Below are 15,928 nucleotides of genomic sequence, written 5' to 3' on the forward strand. Positions count from 1 at the left end.
TTAGGATTCGCTTACATACATTACTAACTTCAGAAAACCTGCCCAGTCACTTAGTCACCTCCTATTCTGGCAGACACACTAGCCAAATTGACTACATCCTCACCAGAAAAATGGAAAGATGGCTGCTCATGAATGCCAAAACCTTCCCAAGCAAATAATGTACCCCACAACATAGACTGATAGTTAGTGACTTCAGGATCAGGACTAAGTGGATGCCCAGAAAACAACCAGCATGGAAGAGAAGGGTCTGGAAGCTTAAAGATCCTGCAAATGGTCAGAGATTTAGACTTATTACTCGAAGCTTTTGACGAAATAGAAGGGGATATAGCTTCACACGATGTAGGGGACAACCTGTTGAGGGCCACTGACCAGATCTGTAGATGGTGCAAAGTCCCCTCTTGACCCAAAATAACATGGGGGCTATTAGAGAAAAGAAACAGGCTTGGAAGGACTGGAAGAACGGTGGTCGTAGGGAATTGTATCAGACTGTCAGAAGGGAAGCTAGGAGACAGGTTTATTTAGCCAGAGGGGAAGCAGATAAGAAAAAATTTGCCAATGTTCTGCACCATGAGGACCAAAGACTTGAGATATTTCATGTTGCAAGACAGTGTGTGAGAGAGAATCGTGATGTTGTAGGAGAGAAATGTGTCCGCATGGATGATGGTTCACTTGCACTAAACGAGGCTGCAAAGAGAGAGGTTTGGAGACACCACTATGAAAGGTTGCTCAATAAAGAAAATGAATGGGAGAAAGAGAGTCTGCTGAATGTTGACCCAACAGGGGGACCAGCTATCCGAGTTGACACTACCTTGGTAGATAAAGCAATTAAGAGTATGAAGACATGGAAAGCCCCTGGCCCATCAGGAATCACTGCAGAGATGCTCAAAATATCTGGCAGTCACCCGTATAGTTAACCATAGTTAAGAATAGCCTGGGCAAAGTTCAAGGAGCTCTTACTTCTACTGATGACAAAGGGCCTCTTGCTCAGAATAAAAGGTAAACTGTATGACGTATGTGTATGAACAGCCATGCTACATGGCAGTGAAACATGGGCTGTGACTGCTGAGAACATGCGTAAGCTTGCAAGGAATGAAGCCAGTATGATCTGATGGATGTGTAATGTCAGTGTGCATACTCGACAAAGTGTATGTACCTTGAGAGAAAAGTTGGAACTAAAATGCATCAGATGTGGTGTGCAAGAGAGACGACTATGCTGGTATAGTCATGTGGCGAGAATGGATGAGGATAGCTGTGTGAAAAAGTGCCGCACCTTAGTGGTTGAGGGAACCTGTGGAAGAGGTAGACCCAGGAACACCTGGGATGAAGTGGTGAAGCATGATATTTGAACATTAGGCCTCACCGAGGCAATGACTAGTGACTGAGACTTCTAGAAATATGCTGTACTTGAGAAGACCTGGCAAGCCAAGTGAAACCATAACCTCCTGGCCTATGCCAGGGGTGTAACCAGCCCACTTATGCATACTTTTCCTTCATTGGACACTAAACTCTGCTTGCGAAACTTGTTGAGGCGAGTGAAATCGAAATCAAATTCGATGACTGGCATCTGTGCTAGTGGAGTGCTAAGAGCACCATCCGAACGTGATCATTGCCAGAGCAGCTAACTGGCTTTCGTGCTGGTGGCACATTAAGCACACCATTCAAGCGTGATCGTTACCAACATTGCCTTACTGGCACTTGTGCTGGTGGCATGTGAAAAAGCTTTTGAGCAAGGTCGTTGCCAGTGCCGCTGAAGTGACTCCTGTGCAGGTGGCACGTAAAAACACCATTTTGAGTGTGGCCGTTGCCAGTACCGCCTGACTGGCCCTCATGCCAGTGGCACGTAAAGGCACCCACTACACTCTTGGAGTGGTTGGCGTTAGGAAGGGCATCCAGCTGTAGAAACTCTGCCAGATCAAGATTGGAGCCTGGTACAGCCATCTGGTTCGCCAGCCCTCAGTCAACCCATGCTAACATGGAAAACAAACGTTAAACGATGATGATGATATGATATATATATGTATGTGTATATATGTATGTATATATATGTGTGTGTGTGTATGTATATATATATATATGTATGTATATATATATATGTGTGTGTGTGTATGTATCTATATATATATATATACACACACATGCATATATGTATATATAATCTACAAGTTTTTTGCATTTTCTCTGTGTTTATTTTTTCTGATTCCTTTCTGTTGAAGAGCTTAAGCTCAAAATGTGAAATACTTTTGCATTTTTCTTGAGCAACAAGCTAATACACTTGCTTGTTGTTCCTACACCTGTCTTCATCTTAGTTTTTCTATAAATTTCAAGTATATATATATATATATATATACATATATGCAGCTATACACACATACACACACCTTGTAAATGTAAGAGTACACAGTTTAACTTATTATGAGTTACATTATATCAATTGTTATTCCAGGTTGTCAGAATGGTCGTCTTTAAGTCTAAATAGCTATCATCAGACACAAAATTTTGGGACATTGTCCCACAAAGTCCTATATACTTCCGTTTGGTGTATTCAAGGCATCAAACAACAACTGATTTGTTATAGCTCGATAGGAAGTTGATATGTGGATGTGATATACATGAGCAGCAGTAGCAGCAGTGGCAGCAGCACTTAATATCTATGCTCAATGCTGGCAAGTGATGGATGGTTTGGTAGGATCTGCTTTGGTGTGATTTCTATGGCTAGATGGCCTTTATAGTGTGTGCTGAGTTCTTTAATTGAGATAGTGTGTCCAGGTGGTCCCTCAAGGTACGAGGTGAGTAGAAGTGAGAAGGAACAGAGGAGCAAAGGATGTGGATGTGAGTTTGTGTAGGGGGGAAAGGGTGCAAGGGATAAGCGAAATGGGAGCAGAGAGATAAAGAACTTCTGTGAAGAATGGTTTAGGACTGAATGGTGGATGGAGGGAGTAAGACTAGCAAAAGGATAGTAATGATGGTAGGATTGAGAGCAGGGAGAACAAGAGAGAGGAGTGGCATGTGTTTGGACAGGCTGCAGCAGAGAGAGAGAGAGAGAGATAGACAAGCTCAGTGCATAGGTTGGTGGTCCAGTGGGAGCGAAGAGGATTATTAATTTAACGTATGCATATATAGGCGTAGGAGTGGCTGTGTGGTAAGTAGCTTGCTTACCAACCACATGGTTCCGAGTTCAGTCCCACTGCGTGGCACCTTGGGCAAGTATCTTCTACTATAGCCTCGGGCCGACCAAAGCCTTGTGAGTGGATTTGGTAGACAGAAACTGAAAGAAGCCCGTCGTGTGTATATATATATATATATGTGTGTGTGTGTGTGTGTGTGTGTTTGTCCCCCCTCCAACATCGCTTGACAACCGATGCTGGTGTGATTACATCCCCGTAACTTAGCAGTTCGGCCAAAGAGACCGATAGAATAAGTACTAGGCTTACAAAGAATAAGTCCTGGGGTCGATTTTCTCATCTAAAGGCGGTACTCCAGCATGGCCACAATCACGTAACTAAAACAAGTAAAAGAGTAATTACATAGAAAGAAATGGTTGACAAAGGTTATACCCAACGGGAGAGGCCTTCTTTTTATTTTTATTTATTTTTTTTTTGCTGGTAGGTTCACCCTCCTTCGCCAGCTCGCCAGGCCTTGTCGCAAATGCACCGTATTACTAATGTCTGCTAGCTGAGTGAATTGGAGCAACGTGAAATGATGGACTTTGCTCGTGAACAGAATGCATCGCCTGGACCAGGAAACGAAACCACAATCATACGATTGTGAATCCAAAACCTTAGTCCCTAAACCACGCGTCTCCACAGAAATGGGCTGTGATTTAAAAGGAAACAAATCCACTGCAGTGAGAGAGATATTTAAACGTTAAGTGAATTATAAATAACTGCCTGGAAACCCGCTGAGTTTAATACTGCGTAAGCTGTTGAATAAACCGATAGAATGGTTTTGTGCTACATCCGCCCAATATAACAAAACTTCTACAAAATTCACTTACGACCAAGCTGTAACTTCACACCATTTTTTTTTTTTGTCTTTTTCGGCCTATTCCACATATTTTGTTCAAAATTTATTTACTCCGTTATGTAAGGGAACTAACTGCGTTAGCAAATTTATCAATTATCTCCCTTAGACCATGAATAATGAACTTTTTTTTCCTACCAGAAACAATATTTATACAAACGTATTTGGATTTTATGTCGGGAATTGCTTTTCAAGACATGACTTAACTCGAAAAACAACGTAACGCGAAAGATCATTTTAAAAAATTTATTACCTTATACTTGCTTTAATAAATGGTTTGTACATATTTTCAAATATTTTATTTGATTTTCCGTCTCAGTATTAATTTTAGGTGTTATTTTTTTTTATACTTTTAAATACGTTCACTGAGTCTGATAAATCGACTTAAGTTGAGATTTATCCTTTTCCACTAATTTATTAAAAAAAAAATTTTTTAATAAAAAACAGAGTGAGTAGGTCTCGAAAAAGGATCTTTTCTGTTTGATTCACAGTTTCTGAAACTTTAAAATTCAGTAGAAATTTTCAACTTCAGTAAATTGGTGTAATTATTCACGCTGCATCTGATGTTATTCATTTGTTCCAGAAAAATTTCAGAAAAATGTTACAGAGGTTTAAATGCTGATTATTTTTACCCAGTCAGAAAACCGGATTTGGAAGCTGGTATTTTTTGTGTGATAACTTTTATTAGATAATATAAAAGCAATATATTACGACGACGATGAAAGTTGTAAGAAGTTTTGCAGTTTTGAGTAAGTTTAAATGAATAAAGTCATGTGAAACGTTGGAACCAGAAATATAAGGAAATATCCTCAAAGAGATTTTTTTTTTCCTGCTAAAAATTACAAAAGAACAAACTGGACATTATACTATTGTAGCTCAGTTCATGTAAACAAAAGCGGAAAATCAAATCTGAAAGTTTTAGAGACACTAGGACAGTGTTTCTCACCAGTGAGACCTGCGTTAGAGTGGCTTGTGAAAAATTTTGCAAGTGATTTGAGCACACACTTGTCGACCCTAAGCCTATCTCTGGACATTGAAATGGAAAAAAAAAATCATTCCCAGGCAATATTTATAGTTAAACCATGGGAATCGATGTAGAGTCGTGAGTGAGGTATCTGCATTTGTTAGGCGTTTATTTCTCTGTTTCAATATCTATTGTCCAGTATCAAACGTTTATAAAAACAGTAGTCAACTCCGATCACTATTGTTGATTGATGCTTGGATTCTCTTTCTTTCTACGCTGTACAAAAATCGTCATCTCCATTGCTTCATCACTTTCTTAGATTTGTGTGAGCCCTTTTTAAAATGAGTAAACAAAGCAAGAAGAAGACTTGTCAATATTTGGAGGAGTTTTTGAAGTTTGGATTTATTCCCGATGAGCATGATGAGCGTAAACCGTTCTGCTTATTGTGTCATCAGAAAATGAGTCAATGAAGGCAGGCAAGATAAAAGCGCACATGAGGATAAGACATCCCAACAATTCTAATTCCGAATTGGAGTACTTCAAATATTCTGAAAGAAAATTTTGAAAACTGAACAAAACTCACTTCACTATTTGCTGCACAACATGCGTCCTGAAAATCCCAAAGTCGAATGTCTTTTCAAGCAGTTTTGTATAAATAAAAGCGCCAAGTATGTTCAATTATTACTTCATACAGAGGTAAAGTGGTTATCAAGTGGAAATAGCTTAAAAAAAGGTTCATGGAATTATTTGATCAGCTTAACAACTTTCTCAGTGATAAATGTGAAATGAAAATGCTGTCAACAGCAGATGGAAAAGTGTTTGTCAGTTGTTTAACAGACATCTTTGAGAAAGTTGGAAACTTGAATAAACAACTCCAAGGTGCAAACATGATGCTTGTTAATGTGAAAGCAAAGATTTGTGGATTCATTACAGCCCTTGAAATACGCCCAAAACGTTTCCAAAAGAAATTTCAGTCAGTTATACTGGTTGAGTAAATGTGAGATAATACATTATGTTGCTACCGTAATCCTTGACCATTTGACTATCTTAATAAAGGACTTCAGTGACGGATTTTGTGATTTGAAGACAATGAATTTTCCCTCTTGGTTAACTCAACCGCTGCTGATTGATGTTTCTGATACTGCAGTTCAATACCAAGAAGAGTTATCAGAATTGCAACATGATGAATCAGTGAAGACTTTGTTTAAACTCAAAACTACAAATATGTGGCTATGTGACAAGGTTGAAAGAAAATACTCCATCTCTACATCAGCAAGAGAACTACTGTTTCATTTTCCATCGTCTTATTTGGTCGAATGTGGATTCAGTGCAGTTGACAATTTATTGGAAGCCAAGAGAAACCGGCTTGAAATTACAAGATGTGGCAATTTACAGCTGAAGTTAACGAAATTGTCTCCTCAAATCAAGGGTTTGTACTGTATGTACCAGGCACAGGGTTCTCACTAACTGAGTCGAGGTATCCGTCAGTCAGGTAATTGAATTAAAAATAGGGATTCTATATTAAAAAATAATGTTGATGGGTTTCAGGTATTTTGTTATTAAAAAGTGAGGCACAAGCAAAAAGTTAGGAAACACTGCACTAGGGTTAGTTACACTTTAAGGTTTGGGTTTAGTATTAGAATTAGGGTTTAGGGTTAAAATTAGGATTTAAAGTTAGAATTAGGGCTTAGGGTTGGGGTTTAGGATTAGAATTAGGGTTTAGAGTTTAGAGTTGGTGCTTAGGTCAGTCTGACCAGTGGATAACCTGGGGTTAATCGATTAGGGACCTATTTTTAGTGAACATTTTATCAAACTTTTTTCCAGAACAAGTGAATAACAAAATCAGATTAAGTGTGAGAAATTACATCAATATACCATATTCAGAAAAAAATACATTATTTGTAGCAAAACAAGAACAAGCAGACATCTTGGCTTGTTACTATGGAAACAGGCATTAAAATTAACCAACATTTGTAAACTTTAAAAGCTATTAACTTTTATTTAATCTATGGCAAAAATGAATTTCATTAACATAATCAGCATACAAAACTACATCAATACACTGAATTTGAAATCAATTAGAAAATCAAAAGAACTATAAACTGTGAACCAAACAAAAAAATCCCGTGAAAAGTCATAAGTCGAGATCTGCCTGTATATCATCATTTAACATTCACTTTTCCATTGTGCATGGGTCTGATGGAATTGGTTGAGGTAGATTTTCTACAGCCAGATGCTCTTCCAGTCACCAACCTCACCTATTTCCCATACTCTCTCTTTTTACTTGTTTCAGTCATTTGACTGCGGCCATGCTGGAGCACCATCTTTAGTCAAGCAAATCGACCTCAGGACTTATTCTTTGTAAGCCTAGTACTTCTATCGGTCTCTTTTGCTGAACCACTAAGTTACGGGGACGTAAACATACCAGCATCGGTTGTCAAGCGATGTTGGGGTGGGGGACAAACATATACACACACATACATATATATACATATATACGATGGGCTTCTTTCAGTTTCCGTCTACCAAATCCACACACAGGGCTTTGGTCGGCCCGAGGCTATAGTAGAAGACAGTAGAAGGTGCCACACAGTGGGACTGAACCCGGAACCATGTTGTTGGTAAGCAAGCTACTTACCACACAGCCACTCCTACACCTGTCCATGGCTAGACATATTTTTCATGGAAGACTGGAAACAATTAACATCACTTGTAAGACAGCAATGATCATTTACAACCATCATGTGATGTCAAGAGAAAGGCACACACATATTATTCTGTGTCTGAGGAGAGTCATTCTCTTCTAGTGCCTTATTACTGAACACACTCACTGGTTTGATTTCCACTCATTAACTTATTTATTTTTTTCTAAAGTTTTCGTTGCATCTTGCAACCTTTTCAGTGATCACTGACTGTCCGTTATCAGAGCTGTGTTCTTTTTTGTTTGTTTGTGTGCATCAGTGTGCATGAACACATAAACTCAAACATAAACACATGAACAGGCAGAATACATACAAATGTACATGTTGTTTGTACCTTCTCGAGCCATGCCTAGCTCATAAGGGCCAGTTTCCCAGTTTCCTTGGCGTATAGGTTCCCCACCTGGATGGGACGCCGGTCCGTCGCAAGTGAGCTGCAAGATGCAGGAGGAAAGAGTGAGAGAAAGTTGTGGCGAAAGAGTCAGCAGAAGTTCGCCATTACCTTCTGCCGGAGCCGCGTGGAGCTTAGGTGTTTCAGCTCATAAACACACACATCGCCTGGCCTGAGATTCGAACCCGCGCTCCCTCGACCGCGAGTCCGCTGCTCTAACCACTAGGCCATGTGCCTCCACTTTAAAAGCCTAGCCAGGCTCCTGGGCCCGGTTTCTCGGTTTCTATGGCATATGTGTTCCCCCCAGCTGGATGGGGTGCCAGTCCATCGCAGCGTTACTCATTTTTGCCAGCTGAGTGGACTGGAGCAACGTGAAATGAAGTGTTTTGCTCAAGAACACAACACATCGCCCGGTCCAGGAATCGAAACTACAATCTTACGATCATGATGCTAACCACTAAGCCACGCGCCTCCACATACAAACGTACATACATGTATACAAATATATATACACACATACATCTGAAGTGTATTTGTAGAAACTTTCATAAAAAAAAATATCCATTTCCTGAAAGTTACGAGGAAACAAATTCAGAGGCAGTGGGGCACACTTGTGTAGTTTTGCCAAAACACCTAATGACTGTAATTTATACGGATAACTTCAATGCCAAGTTCAGATAAGAAAAAGATGAAAAAGAAACTACTGTTGGTTTAAGGATGTTAACAGGCAATGAATCATAATTCCTGGAATTCTGTGGCTAGTTTCATTTTCTGCATAACCAAGTTTTTTTTTGTTTTTTAATGTAATTTGATACATAGGAAAACCCAGAGTGAGTTGAAGCTTTAAAAAATGAAAGTGACTCCATCTGTATTTATGAGTGATGTAAGAAAAAGAAACAAAATCTCTGTTCAGGCTTCACTTATGGCCAGAGGGGCAAAACATTACATGCCATGCAATGCAATTAAAGAGAAAATGTTTTCAACACTAAAAGAACCAAATCTTTCAAATAATATCAAATTTGATGGACATCAGAGAATCCTATCAATAACACCTCACGAACAGACATCTTTATCTTGCTTAAGTCAGTGGACAGTGGCCATGCTGGGGCACCGCCTTGAAGGGTTTAGTCAAACAAACCAACCCCAGGACTTTTTGTTTTTTAAAGTATGATACTAATTTCATCAGTCCCTTTTGCAGAACAACTAAGTTATGGAGATGTAAACAAACCAACATCGGGTGTCAAGTGGCGGTTGGGGACAAACACAGACAAAAAGAAACATACACACAGTCAGACAGGCAGATAAATATGGCAGGTTTCCACATAGTTTCCATCTATCAAACTCACTCATAAGGCATTGGATGGCCTAGGGTTATAGTAGAAGATACTTATTCAAGGTGCTGTGCAATGGGACTGAACCTGAAACCATGTGGTTGTAAAGGAAGCTTCTGAATCACACAGTCACAGAATTGTGGAATTAAATGGCAAAGCAGATGTAGATGAGAATCGAGATCGTTACTGCGTTGCCTTACTGGCACTTGTGCTGCTGGCATGTGAAACATTCGAGTGAGGTTGTTGCCAGTGCCGCTGGACTGGCTCCTGTGCAAGTGGCACGTAAAAAGCACCATTTGGACATGGCCATTGCCAGTACCACCAAACTGGCCCTCGTGCCGGTGGCATGTAAAAGCACCCACTACACTCTCAGAGTGGTTGGCGTTAGGAAAGGCATCCAGCTGTAGAAACTCTGCCAGAATCAGATTGGAGACTGGTTCCCTAAACCTCAGTCATATAGTCCAACCCATGCTAGCATGGAAAGCGGACGTTAAATGATGATGATGATTGCAAAGACAGCCAGAAAAAGAATAGAAAGAATGGGAGGAAAATACAGTGAAAAGAGGATACCACCAGAGACATGGGATGTTTTAGATAAACAACAAGAGGATGCTAAGAAAGAAATATTACATGTGAAGCTAAAGAGAAGTATAGGGTATAGGGTGCTGTCCCTATACTTTACACACTGTATGAGGTACTCTCCTTCTCAACATTGCAAATTAAAAAATGAAAACATGATGCAAAAGTGATGTGACAACATTTTTGTAGGGTCTTGCCACCTGGACGAGGATGCAATAGATGGTTTGGATAGAGAATTAAAGAAATGTTACCCAAAAATAAAGTAAGGAAATGAGTTGAAAGCCAAGGAAATATCACAGAAAAATGTTGCAACAAGGTAAGAATCAAGAAACACGGTCAACTGTCAGGATATAGAAGCAACAATGGAGAGATGCAGGTAAAATGTCTGAGTTATGAGTTGCTTAATAATGGTGGGTGGGTGTCTTTGAGGCACAATATCACAAATTTCAGGGGAGGGGATTAGTTGAGGAAATACACCCAATACTTGGTTTGTACTTGATTTTTATCAACCCTAGAATGATGAAAAGTAAAGCTGACCTTGGTGGGGTTTGAACTCAGAACATAAACAGCTGTAACTAATACTGCAAAACGTTTTGTCTGGAGCACAAACAATTCTGCCGAGCTAAGGCAAAATAGCACTGTTTACAAAGTGAGGGATCGTTTTAAAAAATACACTTTTACTTGTTTCAGTCGTTGGACTGTGGCCATACTGGAGTACCTACATCAATGAAAATGAAATGGAAGAGTACAAGAACAACCCATCCATGGTAGCCCCATCTCATTAGCAAAATCCTACAAAAATGCTGTCACATTACCCACAGATGTTTCTATATTTTAATTAGCTGTGGTGAAAAAGACAATAGAACTCTGTGCCCTGTGTAAGGAGGGGGTAGCACCTTATACTCTATGTTGGGAAGTCAGTACCCCATATCCTAAGTAAGTAAGGAAGGACAGCACAGCATGTCCTATGTAGGGAAGTACAGTCCATCCTGCTCTCATATAGGGAAAGGCAATATTCAATGCTCTATGTCAGTGGTTTTCAACCAGGGTTCCGCCAGTACAGTCCAGGGGTTCCGCAAGAAGTCACAAAACTGCTAAAATCAGCAGTAATTTTTAATTCTCCTGTGCAGATATGTGTGCATAAGACTATTAAATTATTGCACAGGGGTTCCTCGAGCCAGTGGAATGTTTCCTTGGGGTTCCGCTCCAGCAAAAAGGTTGAAAAGCACTGCTCTATGTAATCACATGCAATATCAATCTGAATGTTGAGCATGAGCTTCTGTAAGTAAGTTGATGGAGGGAAGCTGGAGGAAAGAAAGTATTCCAAGATGATGCAAGGCTGAGAATAAAATAAAGAAAAAAAGCCTTTATTATGAGATCTAATGGAACTTGTTGTTTAGTGAGATATTGGTCATCTTTGAGCTTGCACCTGATCAAAAGCCTTTCCAACTGTGAACATCCATCTCGCAAGATCGTGTTTTTGTAGGCGTAAGAGTGGCTGTGTGGTAAGTAGCTTGCTTACCAACCACATGGTTCCGGGTTCAGTCCCACTGTGTGGCACCTTGGACAAGTGTCTTCTACTATAGCCTCAGGCTGACCAAAGCCTTGTGAGTGGATTTGGTAGATGGAAACTGAAAGAAGCCCGTCGTATATATGTATATATACATACATATATATGTATGTGTGTGTGTGTATGTTTGCCCCCCCCCCCAACATCGCTTGACAACCGATGCTGGTGTGTTTACGTCCCCGTAACTTAGCGGTTTGGCAAAAGAGACCGCTAGAATAAGTACTAGGCTTACAAAGAATAAGTCCTGGGGTCGATTTGCTCAACTAAAGGCGGTACTCCAGCATGGCCACAGTCAAATGACTGAAACAAGTAAAAGAGTATACCATCTTGTCTTCGGACACCAAAGACCGCATTATTCAATGTCTTCTCTATTTTTGTTTTTTTAAGATGGAAAAATGTAAGTTGAGGGAAATATAGCTGCTATTTCTAACAAGTAGAGGCTCGCTGCCACACCAGAGAAATGACAGGTGCAACAAGTGAGCTTGTGAAAAGTTTGTGCCGGTTCAGGGAAAAGGAGGTTATTGTTGTAATGGTTGAGGGAGAGAAAAGAAAAAGACAGATATTGTAAAATGTTATCGAGTGGATTTTTCATTGATTAACCGGGAGACATGTGTACAGCAGTAACAGAACTGTCCCCCATGTGTTTGCCTTTCATCCTTTCGGGGTCGATAAATAAAGTACCAGTTGCGCACTGGAGGCGATATAATCGACTTAATCTCTTCGTCTGTCCTTGTTTGTCCCCTCTATGTTTAGCCCCTTGTGGGCAGTAAAGAAATATATATAAGCAGAACTCGAAAATTGGTGACTTTGAAAAAGCTCAGCAGCTGACCAGAAAACTAAGTTTTTTTCTGGTATTAAAGAAAAATACTCAATTCACGATGTTATATATAGGAGCTTGTCCAGGGAGATGCTCGGATATTGTTTGGTCCAAGGCATTAACTCATGGTATTCCTGTATAAGAAAGAATGTGCGGCAAAATACTTGCCTCCCTATGTGTGTAATAATAGTGTTTAAAAGCTGTTGAAAGAGAGTACACTGCTTTGGTCCCGTTAAATATTTTTAAATGTTTTCATTAAGAAAAGCTGTCAATAGCTATCACAAAAAGGCGACATTTGTGCATGTGTGTTAAACAGGAATAATGTGTTATCTGTGTAATGTGTACGGTTATAAGTAATAAGTTGGTCGTTAACGTGGGACAGAAGTAAAAAAGAAAAAAAAACATTTGATAGAATTATCAGAATGTTAAAGAGATTTCTGCAATTGGTAGCTCTGTATGCGGGTGGAGAAGAGATGTTTTGGAGGGGATTTTGTTATGTGTGTTTGTTGTATAGAGTGAAGTTGAAAGCGAAGCAAGCAGCAACTGTAATGGTTTTATCAACAGAAACGCGACTCACGGATACAATTTGGATGAAGTGTGAAGGATATGAAGATGCAAGGAGATCAGTAGACAACTTGTGAAAGAACTACGAGACACAGCTGGAGAATACAAATGCCATGTGATACATAGTCATCCTTTTCTTTTCTTATGCAGGTATTATGATAGGGGAGGTGCATGGCATAGAGAGAAAGCGAAAGAAGTGGTTATGATAATCGGTTGCCGGTGACACGTTATGTCCTTGATGCAAGACACTTTATTTCATGTCGCTCCAGTCCATTCAGCTGGCAAAAATGAGCAGTATGTATATTACAAAGGGCCGGTTATGTCACGCTGAATTTCCCTGAGAACTACATTAAAGGTACGCGTGTCTGTGGAGTGCTCAACCACTTCCGCATTAATTTCACCAGCAGGTTGATCGGATCAGCTGGAACCCTTGCTGTCGTAACCGATGGAATGCCAGTTTTATGACGGTGAATAAACAGATCTCAGAATGGTGGTGATTGGTGACATCCATTCTTCGAGTATCGCAAACAATAGTTGTCATTTGTACAATAACAGCACGGCTGTGAATGAACTATTTGTAGGTTTGAAGGTTATAAGCTTTGGAAGGATAGCATCAGTCACCCACTTAATATATCGAATTAATCAGAGATGAAGCACATTTAATGCCGAAGATTTAATAACAAAAGTAGTCTTTCGATCCAACCGGCACAGGTGATTTGTTTATAGTAATCACATGTTTGTGTTGCATACTACCTCACTTCCTCTATCAAATAGACATTACCTGTTCAGGTGCACAAGTGTGTCACGCGCCATACGGTGAAATGGTTGCAGGGTAATGCGAAATGAAGTGTTTTGAGCAAGAACACAATGCACCGCCCGGTCCGGGAGAAGGACCCACGATCTCACACTCGAAACCACTGGGTGACGCACCAAAGATAGTCAGTGCGTAAGTGGGAGAGTTTTGATAAGTTTAGTTAACTTAGTACCAGAGGATCCAGGGACTGAAACTGTGTTGTTTGCTAAGAAGATAGCAGGTGTCCCTAACGAAGCAGTGGTTAGACTTTGTGGGAGGCCAGAGTCGGTAATGATGACTAAAGATCGTCTTTGGGGATTTTACATTTTTACGAAACATTTAAAGTTAGATATAGAAATAACATCAAAAATTTTTAAAAGATCAATGATAATTAAAATAAATATATGTATAGGTATGTTTGATTTTACAGTGGAAAGACATGAGAGCGATTTGATCTGTTTTGTTGTTTACAACAACAATGAAATACAATTTTTACAAATGATAGTAAAACGCAATTTTTAACGAGATATCAAAACATTTATAAAAATTCGGCAAAATAAAAGTAAACAAAACTGAAAAAAAAAGTTTTCATTCATTTAAAAACAACATTACAATTTATTTACAATTTTCCCCTTTGATCCCACAGGTAGTTTATAATTCAACATTAATAGTTCAACGTTTATATCTTTGCATTTTGTTTAAAACTTTTTTCCTTTAATAAAAGAAATAAAATAAAATACCATGTTTATGAAATTATATCATAAACTATAAATATTTAAAAGAATGTAACTTATTTTCTCAACGGCACCAGCGGCGTAATTAAACTGAATTAGCTAGAAGAGCGGTAATCGAAACTGGTTCCAAAATCCGGTTTGTGAATATACATATCGACAAGAATTCTTTCATATCGAAATGTTTTGTTGTGGATAGAATGTTCTAAAAACAATTTACTTTTCACTACTTTACGACCGTAAACTGTATGTAAACCAAATATGATGTATGTAATTCATTTTAATTTCTAATTATAAATATTCATTTAGAAGCGATCCCGTATCATGTTTTAAGATCCACATTAAACAATGACGCCAAAAAAAAAAGCAATTAACTCTTTTAATTAGATACTTAATTAGATATCACCCCTATAGCCCAAACATCAAGGAAACTATTTCGACATTCTTCAAATTTCTTTTTATTCCGATATTCGGGTTGTATTTTGTTCTTATACTCAAGACTAGCCGCACTGCACAGTTCATCCTATTTTCAATAATGCAAATTATTCTATACAATAATTTGAATAACCGGAAAGCTACTCAGATTTTGAACAATAACGTCGTTGTTAGTAATTTTCAATGATGAAAAGATGTCATTGTTTTTGAGGTTTTAGATATTTTACCTCTGTACATAGACGAAACACACAATAGACTTCTACCCAGTTTCTGTCAACTAAATTATACACAAGTATGTATTGTACGTATTATGTATTACACTCGTTGTGTATATTAATACACAATGCACATGACACTTCCCCAGGGTGCCATGCTGTAGAATAGAACCCGGAACCACGCAGCTTTGTAAACATCCCAGCTAATGGCATTATAATAGAACTTTATCTCAACTTGTTTAATCCCGAAATCCTTTCTGCTATAGTCACAATGCCTGAAATTTTGGCGGGGTGGGAGCTAATCGATTACCTCGGCCCAAGTGCTAAACTCGTACTTATTTCATCGACCCGAAAGGCAGGGCATACTGTTTCAATACTTCATGATACATTTTCCCAGTTTGCTTTTTAACAGCTTCATCTCGATTTTTCTGGAAAACACTTATTTTTAATCTTCCTAAATTTCTATACGTGGTATCTATTTACGAGTAGGTGGAGTGTGTGACTGAAAGTTACTATTTATCTATATAAACACGATCCATCATATAGTCATTAGGAATCGAAACAGCAACCGAATTCTATCTGTACCATCTCCGAAGTTTTTTTTTTTTTTTTAGAGAAGATGAGATGATACGAGGGGAAGAAATGATATAAATATCGAAAACAAAACAAAAGTTTACAGAACTTATTTTCTCCGTTAATGACTTTGTTTCTGGACGTAAAGCTAACAACTTGTAATCGTCTTTCCGTTTTCCGTCGTAGTCAGTTCACTCCAGTAACGTCGCTAATGTCTTAGAGAAAAGCATGGATATTGCATAATCT

The 15,928-nt window shown here is 39.0% G+C and overlaps 1 protein-coding gene across 11 annotated transcripts in view; it reads right to left on the reverse strand.

Annotated features, from left to right (window-relative positions):
* Positions 1 to 15,928, reverse strand: part of LOC115218049 (serine/threonine-protein phosphatase 6 regulatory ankyrin repeat subunit C) — a 212,739-nt gene that overhangs the window by 196,169 nt on the left and 642 nt on the right. Inside the window, exon 1 of one of the 11 annotated variants that reach the window (XM_036507864.1) lies at positions 14,532 to 15,928. This exon is cut by the window's right edge and continues 71 nt beyond it. The exons of the other annotated variants lie outside the window; for them this stretch is intronic. The gene's annotated coding sequence lies outside the window, so the exon portion shown is untranslated. The remainder of the gene's footprint in view (positions 1 to 14,531) is intronic. 11 annotated transcript variants of the gene reach the window in all.

Source organism: Octopus sinensis, linkage group LG12 (genome assembly GCF_006345805.1).
Source record: "Octopus sinensis linkage group LG12, ASM634580v1, whole genome shotgun sequence".
Taxonomy (NCBI): Eukaryota; Metazoa; Mollusca; class Cephalopoda; order Octopoda; family Octopodidae; genus Octopus; species Octopus sinensis.